The 12670-nt window shown below is 33.9% G+C and overlaps 2 pseudogenes across 1 annotated transcript; one reads left to right on the top strand and one right to left on the bottom strand.

Annotated features, from left to right (window-relative positions):
- Positions 1-15: 15 nt before the first annotated feature.
- LOC111282037 (sucrose transport protein SUC4-like) lies at positions 16-8070 on the bottom strand (annotated as a pseudogene). Its single transcript, XR_016340851.1, has 4 exons — positions 7057-8070; positions 5419-6165; positions 644-708; positions 16-535 (listed from the first exon to the last, which is right to left on the bottom strand). The product of XR_016340851.1 is annotated as a sucrose transport protein SUC4-like (transcript).
- On the top strand, positions 7822-10797 carry LOC111299650 (protein ZW2-like; annotated as a pseudogene).
- The last annotated feature ends 1873 nt before the right edge of the window (positions 10798-12670 follow it).

Below are 12670 nucleotides of genomic sequence, written 5' to 3'. Positions count from 1 at the left end.
TGTCTAATAAAACATGAATGTGTTGATGCACATAAAAGCTTTTAATTACATTAATGGCAGACACTTGTTCAATTTAATAAAACATGAAAATGATTATAAATTGACTCATAGGGCAAACCAAAACCCTATTTTATACTATGGAAATTAACAAATGATAATGCCTGAAAATTGAGAAAAGAATTGACCTTCCAAGAAATAATCTTATTCTCCCCTCTTTAATAAAGAAGATGATTATACAAATAGGATAGGAATTTAATTTTGCAGTTACCAATTATCTATGTTTGCTTCTTCAAAAGAAAATGTGATAAATGAAAAGACAAGAAAAAAAGAAAGGAGAGAAAAGCAGCTTAAGAGGATTTGCCAAGCCAGATTGCAGCAAATACATTTTGGGGAGTAGAGAGTGGACGTCTTTTGCTTTTGCTCTTCATCATTGAGCACATCTCTTAGTCTATCCGACACAGATTCACAAATGCTGCTCAACCACATATGGACTTCCAAGGAACTCAGCACATTAGTTTATTCTCAGATCCTGGCTCTGAAAAATGAGAAAAAAAATACTGAATAAAAATCCTAAGCTCATCCAAAAAATTTCCCACTAACATGATTTATAAGCTTGTCAAGAGTCCCAACTTAATTTCCATACATTTGCAAATATTTTGTCATCTTGTAAGGGTTGAGTGACTATCAAGGTAACTTTATATCACCTACCTGCAAAAAACTGAAATTAACCTAATTAAACCATTGGTAACTGTACTACTTTTCTAGTTAAGTTGAAGACAAGATATCTAATCCAAACCCCAATTTTTATTAAGAAAGATTATCATCCATAGATTTTTTTTTATTAGCCATAAGTTTCATCTGATGAGGGAATATTTTTGTTGTTTCTCAGTTTGATTCCATGTTTAGCTTTCCACAACAATGGTTCCTGGAGGTTCAAATCAGGCCAAGAAAAAAAAATAACTATAAAAGGTTAAAAGGATCTTGCATGGTTCTCATACCATTTTCCAGCATTTCCTTTTTCCTTTGAATCCTTTCATTCACATTTTCATGAAATATTGAAATGCAAGTGGAAGCATACTTGAAATTCTTTGGTACTTTAACTTGATCCGATCCAGACAAGTTTCAGTAATGGTGGTCCCCTGGCAAGCAAAAATTGCATTACTGTACTCCTTCTATACCTTAGTTAACTCTAATAAATATCACTTAAACAATTAATTTCTAACATGGTCCTACCTTGTATAATGCAAATTCTCCAACAAGATTATATAATAGAATAGATTATTCCCCAACTTATCCACCTTTATCCGGGAAAAGAATTTTCTAATCCTCCGTGCTTTTACCAGGAGGAATGAAAAATAAGGAAATGAGTAAAATATAAACAATTTTGATGCACTTGGTGGCAGGTTTAAGTCCAAAGTTGGATGCCAACATTCCATTGGCTCAACAAGGTCAACCGAACAATATTTCATTTGAAAACAAATGATTCTTGGACTTTTTTTTTTTTTTTTTTCATATAGAAACCAGAACAATCTGGTTGATGAAAATTGGTAGTCAACCATGGTACTGCTGATGGGTTGAGTTGCAATTAAGATTCGAAGTATACTTTTTTGACAGCTTTGGTTCAGAGAAGAAAATGAGGATGCTTGGCCAATTGGGTAAGTGTCAACTTGTGTCATAGTCAGGTCAGAAACCAAAAGGAATCAGGGATAAAGAAAAACAATAGATATCTTTTTATTCATTAGAATTCGGTTCTATGACAAGGTGGAAGTCTGTAAGTAATTGATAAAAATGTGCAGCAGGAACATATACCAGGTATTGGAAGGAAGACCAGAATCAAATCCAAGTCCAGGTCAGATAACTGATAACAAATTGTGGGAAAACGCTTATTTACAGCTGGTTGTAATATTGTAATCTGTATATTTATATTTGTATTTCTAAAATTAAGTATTTGTATCCCTAAAATTAGAATAGACAATCCCTCAATTATAAGATTAGTTTTTTAGGAAGATTTAGTTTCCCCTAGTTAGTTGTATATAAACCTAAGATTTTTGTATAATTCTCAATAAACAGTTTTCCAACATACATTCAGTTTTCACACTGATTTATTTATTAGTTTTTCCACATGGTATCAGAGCTTTAGGCTCTTCTTGGGAAGCAAAATTTTCAGCCTTTATTGCTGACTTTTTTAGGCCTTCATTGCCGAACCCTTTCAAAAAAAGATATCACTACCACCCAATTTGAGAAAATGTTAACTGAAAAAATCACTAAAGTACTACAGATGTCTCAGAAACAAGGAGAGTTTGATAGGAAAGAGATTGAAAAGCTGAGAAACTTATTGAAAATCCTTGAAAAGCCTACTGTGGTATGCTCTTTGGGTAAGGTTTTTAGTTCAGGTAAAGCTTCCAGTTCTCATCGATTAAATGTCTCGGCTAAGCCTATTCGGAGTTTTTGGGTCATTGACTCAGGAGCCACAGACCACATGACACATTCCTCACAAAAGTTTAGTACATATAACCTGTGTCCTAGTAATAAGAAAATTGTTGTTGCAGATGGTTCACTTACCACAGTGGCAGGATTAGGAGATGTTCAAGTTAATCCTTCGTTTGTTCAAAAAAATGTTCTTCATGTTCCTGGATTGTCTACTAATCTGATATCTATACAAAAACTTACCAGAGATATGAATTGCAAAGTAACTTTTTATCACTCTTATTGTGAATTTCAGGACCAGAGTTCGGGAAAGATGATTGGACTTGCTAAGGGGAAGGATGGACTATACTATCTTAAGACATTAGATAACACAAGTAGTATCAAGAATAGTTTATCTTTGTCATTTCTTTCTGAAAAATCTTCCAATAAAGACAAAATCTAGCTTTATCATTTTTGTCTTGGACATCCTTCTTTTGGAACCTTGAGAAACATGTTTCCTTCCTTGTTCAAAGGATTAAATGTCGAAAATTTTCATTGTGATGTTTGCGAACTTGCAAAGCATAGACATGTGTCTTTTCCAATCAGTAACAAAAGAAGTTCTACTCCCTTTTACTTGATTCATAGTGACATTTGAGGTCCCTCTACAATTCCTAATATTTCTGATGCGAGATGGTTTGTTTCATTCATAGATGATTGTACCAGGATCTCTTGGGTTTTTTACTTAAATCCAAATCAGATGTGAATAGTGTATTTTTAAGTTTCCAAAACATGATGCAAAATCAATTTGGAGTGAGAATCAAGAGATTTAGGTCTGATAATGCAAGAGACTACTTCAACCAGAGTCTATCTACCAATTTCCAAAAAGAGGGGATTATCCATGAGTTATCGTGTTAATACTCCACAGCAGAATGGAGTGACAGAGAGGAAAAACAGCCATTTACTAGCCACAACCTGAGCCTTTCTTTTTCAAGCAAATGTACCTAAATTTTACTGGGGGAAAGCTGTTCTCACTGCCACACATATTATAAATAGATTACCTTCAAGGGTTTTGGGATTTAAAACTCCTATGGAACTACTCTCACAATTTTATCCCAACCTCAATACCACAAACAATCTCACACCTAGGATATTTGGTTGTACATCATTTGTTCATGTTCACAGTCATAACAGGGGAAAGTTGGATCCAAGAGCGATTAAGTATATTTTTGTAAGGTATTCTTCAACTCAAAAAGGATATAAGTGCTATCATCCTCCTAACAAAAAATTTTAAGTGCTTGCAGACGTCACTTTTGAAGAAAATAAACCGTTCTTTACTCAACCTTATCTTCAAGGGGGATTTCATTCATAGAAGATAAAGATAAAGACTTCTTTTTGCTTGATTTGCCCCCTTCTTCAACATTTACACCCTATAACTAGTGAGCATGAATCTTTTAAAACTATAACTAGTGATTATGATCTGCCTATTGCCATTAGGAAAGGAACCAGAGAATGTACCAAGCATCCACTATACCCAATCTCTCATTTTGTGTCATTTGAAAAATTCTCACCATCCCACAAAAATTTTCTTGTGAGCCTAAACACTATTTCTATTCCAACTACATTATCCGAGGCATTATCCAATGAGAAATAGAGGCAAGCCATGAAAATAGAAATGGAGGCCTTAGAGAAAAATCAGACATGAGAACTGGTAGAGTTGCCTAAAGAAAAAAATCCAGTGGGATGTAAATGGGTTTTCACTGTAAAATACAAGGCAAATGGTACTGTTGAAAGGTATAAAGCCAGGTTAGTGGCTAAGGGCTACACTCAAACTTATGGAGTGGATTACCAAGAAACCTTTGCTCCAGTTGCCAAGATGAATACAGTTAGGATTTTGTTTGCAGCTTCAACAATTTGATGTAAAGAATGCTTTTCTACATGGTGATTTGGAAGAAGAAATATATATGAAGGTTCCACCGGGATTTGGAGGTCATCTAGAAGCAAACAAAGTATGCAGGTTAAAAAAAGCTTTATATGGCCTTAAACAGTCTCCTAAAGCTTGGTTCAAGAGATTTGCCAAAGTGATGCTAGCAATGGGATATAAACAGAGTCAAGGAGATCACACATTGTTTATCAAGCACTCTGATTCAGGGAGAGTCACAGTTCTATTAGTGTATGTTGATGATATAATTGTAACTAAAGATGATGAAAAAGAGCGAGAATCTCTAAAACAGTGTTTGGCTAGAGAATTTGAGATAAAAGAGCTAGGGAGATTGAAGTACTTCCTAGGAATTGAAGTAGCTCACTCACGGTATAGTATTTTCATCTCACAACAGAAATATGTGATGGATCTTCTGAAGGAAACTGGGAAGCTTGCATGTAAACCTACAAATACCCCTATAGATCCTAATCATAAAATTGGAGAAGCTAATGAAGATGCTGCTGTAAATAGAGAGATGTACCAAAGATTAGTTGGAAGACTCATTTATCTCTCACATACTAGACCTGATATAGCATATGCTGTGAGTGTGGTAAGTCAATTTATGCATGGTCCTAAAGAAGTGCACCTACAGGCTATCTACCGTATATTGCACTATTTGAAGGCCAATCCTAGGAGAGGTATCTTATTCAAAAGAAATTCAGGGTTAGTTCTAGAGGGAAGATTGATTGGAACATTAGCAGAACCAGGCTAACCTCAGGCCCTGCCACAGTTTGGGCCTGTTTTAAGATCTGACTGTCTAGCAAATAAAATTGATCATTAAATTACAGTCAATAGGATCAATGTTTTAGTACTTTCATGCGACTAGATTGATGATGTTTTATGCTTTGAACCAAGAAGATCACCAAGTTAAGATTGGTTAAACAGTAATCTTCCGAATGCCGATGCAGAGTAGCCAGATGTTGATTACATATAGTCCAGGTGGAGAAAATAACTACTATCTCCATGCCTTTTATTCTCGACAAATTCAATTAAAAGATCAAATAATTTTCTGTAGGAGAAAGAGAGCAGCTTACCGCCAATGGAACACCAAGGATGGAAAAAATCACTAGTGCAGCAATCAAAATGTCATCTGGGGGTAGATCATGGCCAATATAATTCATATGATTTGCCACATATGATAGAATAAGCATTGAGAGAATGCACAGCGCCATGAGAATGTTTGAAACTCCCCAGACAAAACCAGCTCCCCATTTGCTACAAAGCTTCTCCATAAGCACTGATGTAATTCCCAGAACAACTGAATTCAACATCAATCCAATGCGCCCATTCTGACCCCAGCATTATAATTCCCCCCTTCATTTGGCTGACCACCATAGATCTCTCGACCCATCCAGTCAGTATCAAAGAGAAGAAAAGGGAACCATCCAATCCAATTCAGTGCAGTAACAGACAAGATTATCCATATAGGCCCTGAGAAATATCTAAATGTTCCAAATAATTCCTATAGAAAAGCTTCTTCAGCATGGCCACCTGACTGTTCAGGCCCCTCTTCGTGAAAGGGTGTAGATCTAACACATGAACCTAGTGGCACTTCCTTAGCAGCTAAAACGCTTAGATATGTTGTAATTGCAATAAAAATAATATCTAGAAAGAAAGCAGACTTGAGATTTGCACAGTCAACATCACAGGCCGCTGTCATGGTAATGGAAGAACCTTAAACCAACCACTGTACGATCCTGTTGCAAAGCCAAGAACATTGCCGACAGCCATGAATAGAGAGAAGTAAGCATTTGCCACTCGGGTTCTTCGATGATCCTTTCCTAACATAAGAGTGAAAGAAGATAATGTCAATTTGAAGCTGGTTTCATGATTTTTATATTTATACATCAAACAGTTGTAGACACAATTTTTTACTGTTATTTGACAATAGAAAAAACCCCACCATTGTAATTTTAATTCGTTTGTGTGTTGATTTACATGGCAAAACATGTAAAGAAATAATTTCACGTGCTTTCAGATTAGAATTGCAAACTGGCAAGCACAGTATCAAGTTTCTTTATTTATTCTATGTGAAGGAACCTTAGGTATTATTATCATGAAATTTTGCAGTATAATCTCAGGTGCCAATTACAAGGATAACCTATGGAAAACTTTTTGACAGAGAAGTTTGACTCCGTGATCAGACAATCACATTCTAAGAAATATTACATAAGAAATTTTAAATGTAAAGATTTATCTCTTAAAATGGTAATTTTGTGATAATTACTATGTCATAAAGGAATAAACAAAAACTAATAGATGAATCTTTTATGCATAGTTCAAAAAAAATTTGCAAACTACTTCATGAAATTGCAGGAGTTGTAATTAGTAGTGGGTATCTTTATCATCTAATAAACCTTAGGCACTTACAATGCATTACCTATGATTGCCAAAAATGTGGAGTGGAAACAATCGGATTAGCATAAATATCATATAAATGCTAAACAATCTGGGAAGGTTATTCATTCATTAAGGAAATGGAGTGATAAAAATTATAGTTAAATGATCTGATCAAGCTCAATTTAATAAGACCCTAGATTGGTAACATTGCATTTGAAAACCTACCAAAACTCAATTGAACCAATCAAATGGTCCAACAAACTGAACGATCATGTCATCTAGGGTTTTATATGATTCTATAAAAAATGCAAAAAAAGGGGGAAAAAACTAACCAGTAAGATCAGCAAGAAGAGCTCTACAAGGACCTTGAGTCATGTTATTAGCAACATCAAGAATCCAGAACCCGAAAACAAACGCCAAGATAGCTCTCGGCCGATAGCCTCCTCTATCTCCGAACAGCCACCCGAGATCGGAGGAGTGACCGATGATCAAAACGGCAACGATAATCGAAACTGCACCAGATACGATAAAAGGTCGGCAACGACCGAACCGGCTGGTGCATCGGTCGCTCATGTGGCCCACCAGAAGCTGCACCAGGAGGCCCGAAAGCGGGCCGCAAAGCCATATGATGCTGGCCCACTTGTCAGGTATTCCTAGCTCTTGAACGTAAGGTATCAAGAGAGAGAGCTGTAAGGCCCACCCGAATTGTATCCCACAAGCCACGGAGGCGACTCGAAGCAGCTGCCGGAGTGTAACTCTAGCTCGAACAGGCAGTCGAGTAGCCGGTCGAGTTGCAGACGACCCTGGAGGTCTCCCTCTCGCTCGTTGGCGGTCTGCTTCGGAAATCGCCATCCCTTCCCTTTGAATTTCACGATTCTTTCTTTCTTTCTCTCTCTATAACCGTTCCTGTTTCTCTCTCTAAAACCGGATTATTTGGCTATCCGATCGTTGAAAATTTGAGTTTTCCATCGAGAGAGGTGGCGGTTCCCGTTGAGAGAGTGGAAAAGAAGACTGGCATGTTAGACAGTGTGACGAAAAAATCAACGAAGAAATAAAAACGACATTAGAATTGAAGAAAATTACAAAGAAAGCCACGCATGAATGATGAACAGAAACTAGATATTAGGAGATTGCCTGAATTGGAAATTTTAAGTACATTTGGAGGGCAACTATCGGATCACGTATTTATGTTGTTTTGGACGGTACCATGAAGCAACTGCCAAGTTCTCTGGTATAATAAGGTGTCGGTCAGTACTCATTTATCCCTTTAAAAATGCAAAACAACATGGTCATTTTAGAGAAAAACGGAAGCAAATTTCAATAATTAATGATTTCCCTTTCATGCAAGGTCGTTTGAGTTGGGAGGTTTGGTTAGGTGTCCCCCACTCCCCATAGGTCGGGTCACTTTTGCTCTTTTAGCATGTGTTCTTAATTTATTATTATTATTTTTAAATAGCTCATTCTATTTTGGCTTTCGGGTTGTTATCGGCGGTGTAGAGGGAACAAACAGTACGTCGACATGTTTTATTTCTGTTCCTTTATATTTTGGTAAAAAGAAAAAAATATTTTTTGAATTAAAATTTAATAATCATTCATTTTTTTTTGCAATCAATTAAGTTTTAAAATATTTATTTTTAGTAAAGAAAAAATAATTAGTTATTTTTATTTAATAAAAAATTTAATTGAATAAAAATAAATATTTAAGACTTTAATTGATTAAAAATAAAATTTTAATAAAATATAAAAAATTTAGATAATTATTTAATTTTTATTTGATAACTTTTTAACTCTTTTGTCTTATATTTATTTATTAAATTTAATAAAATGATTACAAATAATATTTTATAATTAATTAATTAACTAAATCACAAATATAATAAAATGTATTCATATTTAGTGCTTTTAGATTTAAAATATAAACACAAATAATTTACGAACATAATTAATATTTATTTGTCTATATTATATATTAAATTTTAATAAATAATATTTTAAAATAAATAAATCATAAATCGCTTACGTCTTTAATTGTTAAAGTTAAAATAAAGTGCTCATGCTTATTTCCCAAGCACACCCAAAGGATTGCTTCATTTTTCTTGTTATTCGGTTTGTCGTTTTAGAATGGCCTATAATTCTAACTTTCCCTTCCATTTCTATCTGCCTTTGTCTGTTCATGAATTATAAAGCTATGTGGTACTACTAATATTAATCATTGCTTTTTTAATACATTAATAAACGTTTTGATATGGCAACATGATTTGAGGCTGCCTTTTGGCTTGTATCTTTCCTGTCGGTATAATTAGTCCTGGGGTCCCTACTTTTGGTCACTGTCTTTCTCTTCAACACACTCAAAGGTAATTACTTTAATTAATTAATTAATTAATAATTAACTCGTTACATCAAGTTAATTAAATAATAATAATTATTATTATTATTTACTTAAGTTCATTAATTAAGGATAAGTAGGTTCTTATTTGTGGTTTTGTCCAAAGGGAAATAGCCAAGTTTTTGTATATTATTTTATTAATATTTAATATTTTTATTTTTTGATATTTTAAATTTCAATATAATTATTAACATAATTAATTTTTTTTTGTATTATTTGACTAATTTATCCATTGATTTGCTGGTGGCCTGACATTTACTTCTTTGGTATTGTCCAATAGCAAGGCCCATTTTGGAGCCTAGACCTTCATTTTCATTTGTTCTTTGATTTCTTTCATTGTAGCCCAGTACTTAAGAAGTAAATGAAACCTTTTGAGACCTCATTTGTTCCCACAGACCCTTCCGGCCTTTCCTGGAAAAAGGCCACTCTTGTTGCCTCGCGTTTCGTAGGCACAACAAGAGGCAAAGAAATTGTTCCATTAATAAGATATTACAATTTCACAATTTTTTTTGTTCCACTAAGCGTTCCAAATGCTTAGTCCTGGAGAAAATCCAAAATTTTCTTACTCTTCTTGTTGTCTTCAATGGTTGGCCCATTCGTCAGGAAAACTTCCTTGAACAGCTTGTCCAAGCACTCACATCCCAGGACGGGCACGAAATCGAACAGCAGGGAAGCTTGGTTCAAGAAGTCTTGTCTCACTACGAACAGTACTTAGAAGAGAAATCCAGGGCATCGAAAGAAGAGGTGTTTCTCTTCGACTCTCCTCCATGGTTGAGTTCTTTCGAGAAGCCTCTCCTCTGGGTTGGTGGGTTCAAAATCAAACCATTCTTACTCTTTAAAATACTGGCCAACTCAGTAATGGACTTAACCCCTGAACGAGAAGAAAACATCGAGCGAGCTAAATACGAGAAAAGAAGAGAGAACGAAAGTTGACAGAAGCAATGACGACGATTCAAGAGAGCGTGGTAATTCCTCCGCTGTTGAACCTGGCTAGGCGTTTTGGGAGTCTGAAAGATGGCGAGGCGTTAGAGCTTGAGTCGGCAATGGAGACACTTAAGGGCAGGATGCTAAGGACACTGGAGAGAGCTGATAAACTCCGAGGCTCCACTGTAAGGAAGGTAATTGAGATACTGAGTCCAATCCAGACAGTGAAGTTTCCAGCTGCTTCAGCTGAGTTTCAGCTTAAAGTAAGAAACTGGGGTTTACAAAAAGACCAACAGAGAGCAACAGGATTGGAATGATCAGCCTGCAGGGAGTCCTGGAACTTTCTATTTAATTACTCTGTTATTTCTAGAGTCTGCCTTCATTTACTTTGTCAGTATTTGTAATAATGAATTTTAAAGCCTTTTTTTCGTCTTGCAGTGGTTGAATAAGTATGGATCAGGACTACTGTCCTGAAATCAAAGACTGCTGCCAAAATGATAATATGGGGTGCAAGTTTGTGCTCTGTTTACTTGTGATTTGCTATATTATGACAATGGCTTCTGTTTGTTTGGACTAGGATTTTACATCAACTTTGTTTCCATTTTCCCCTCCTATTTTGGTTCACATAGTTAACAAACAATCATCACAAACCCACAGGAATCACAAACTCTCGGCCGATGTCCTCGACAGTAATACTTGTGGGCTTAAAGAAGTGTGAACAAAGCCCATGGGATCTCTGCTGGTTGGTAGTCATACCTCATTTAGGACTCAGAGCGAATTTATTTTCAGCTCCAAGATTTGAGCCCACTTACAAAGATTGTATGTCCTGATCTCCTTGTCCCTTGCTTGATGTAAGATTGATCTTTACCAAAATGCAAGCACCAAGCAGTCATATAGCTCATTTGGGAGCCCGATCACTGCAGCCCGATCTGCATAGATGCCTTCAAAACGGCACTCCTCCGTATTTTGAAAAAAATACTTATTAATAAGATATTATTATCTTATATGTTTCATTATTGAATTATCATAATTTAATTTATTAATAATGTAAAAAAGTTATACATTAACAATATATCAAATATAAACTGTTTAATAGTTGAATAAAACAATTAAGTTATTAAAAGTTAAAAAAGTAAGTTAATATTTTTCTTTTTTATAAAGTTTCGTTTCAATCAAGATCGAATTGATCTTAAATTTGAATAATTGAATTATAACAATTCTATTAGCATTAAAATGCCTTTCAACTTATTAATATATTCCAAACTATTGCCAAAGGTAGAGTTCTAAATTAACTCTAACATCCAAAGCCTTGCATTTTTTAACATAATTAATGATACTTCTGTTATATTTATTTGAAATTGTTAAAATTTAAATCTTAATCATTAAAAGTAAAAATTAAATAATATATCAATAGATCACGTGATATCCTCTGTTTTTTTTTTTTTTTTTTTTGGTATTAAAAGTTTTTTAGTTTACATAATTATTTTGTGATATTCAAGTCATTTTCGAAAGAATTTTGCATGTTTCTGCTACTCTTATAATGGAACATTGAATGGTGATTAAATTGTTATTGTGCATTTGCACTAATTATATGAATGTTATAGTCAAATTTCGATGGTGACTATATAACAGCTGCTATTATAATGAAACACTGAATGTTGACTAAGTTACTATTGCAGAATGTTTGCACCAATGATATGGATTTTGTAGTCAATTTTGGATGGTGACTATATAATATTATATATATATTGACATTTTTATATTTTTATATATTAATTAGATGAAAGTAGGGGTATAAATTATAAATTAGTACTCGTAAATTATTCAGGTTCAATTCGAAGAAAACTTGAATTCGGTTCGATTATTATCGAGTTGAGCTCGAGCTCGAGTTGCTCGATTTATCGATCGAACTGAATTCAAATATTTTTATATCCGACTCGAATAACTAACGAACCTAATCGAGCTTTTATATTTACATATATTTTTATTATTTTAATTAATAAAATATTTCGAGTTCAAATTCGAATTCGAACTCAACATAAATAATCGAATTATTGTCGAGTATATGAATCGAGCTTATTTTCACATATTAATCGAGCTTAATCGAACGAGCTCGAGTAACTCGAATTTTATTACGAATCGAGCTCGAATTTGAAAAATAAAATTCAATCGAGTTCAAGGCGAGTATCGAACTTTGAGTTGTGAGTCGAACTCAAACTGGAGCTTCTTACTGTATCGACTCGACTCGATTATATCCTTAAATGAGAGACGATGTAATTACACCGTTATAAAACAAACAGTTTTACATTTTTTTGTGTAATTTCATGTACGATTAAAATTTTTACAAATTTAATAATTTATTTGTATTTGTCCTGCACATTTGATTCGATATTTTTATAATTTCCTTTTAGAATAGTATTTTTTATATATATTAACTATTAAAATTTTATTATTATCAAACAAATATTTAAACATTTTTAATTAACTTTAAATTTAACATACATGATTTATGTGAATAAAATATAAAATTCAACAGTCAAATTAATAAAATATAAATCTGATAAAAAAATATAAAATTGTATAAAATTAAATTAATTTTAGACTATATAAATAAATTCCTTCTCTATCCTCTCGCT

This window comes from Durio zibethinus, chromosome 3, assembly GCF_047325235.1.
Source record: "Durio zibethinus cultivar Kanyao isolate XHJ-2024 chromosome 3, ASM4732523v1, whole genome shotgun sequence".
Classification (NCBI taxonomy): Eukaryota; Viridiplantae; Streptophyta; class Magnoliopsida; order Malvales; family Malvaceae; genus Durio; species Durio zibethinus.
Note: the sequence above shows the minus strand (reverse complement) of the source record. Positions and strands in the feature narration are given on the sequence as shown.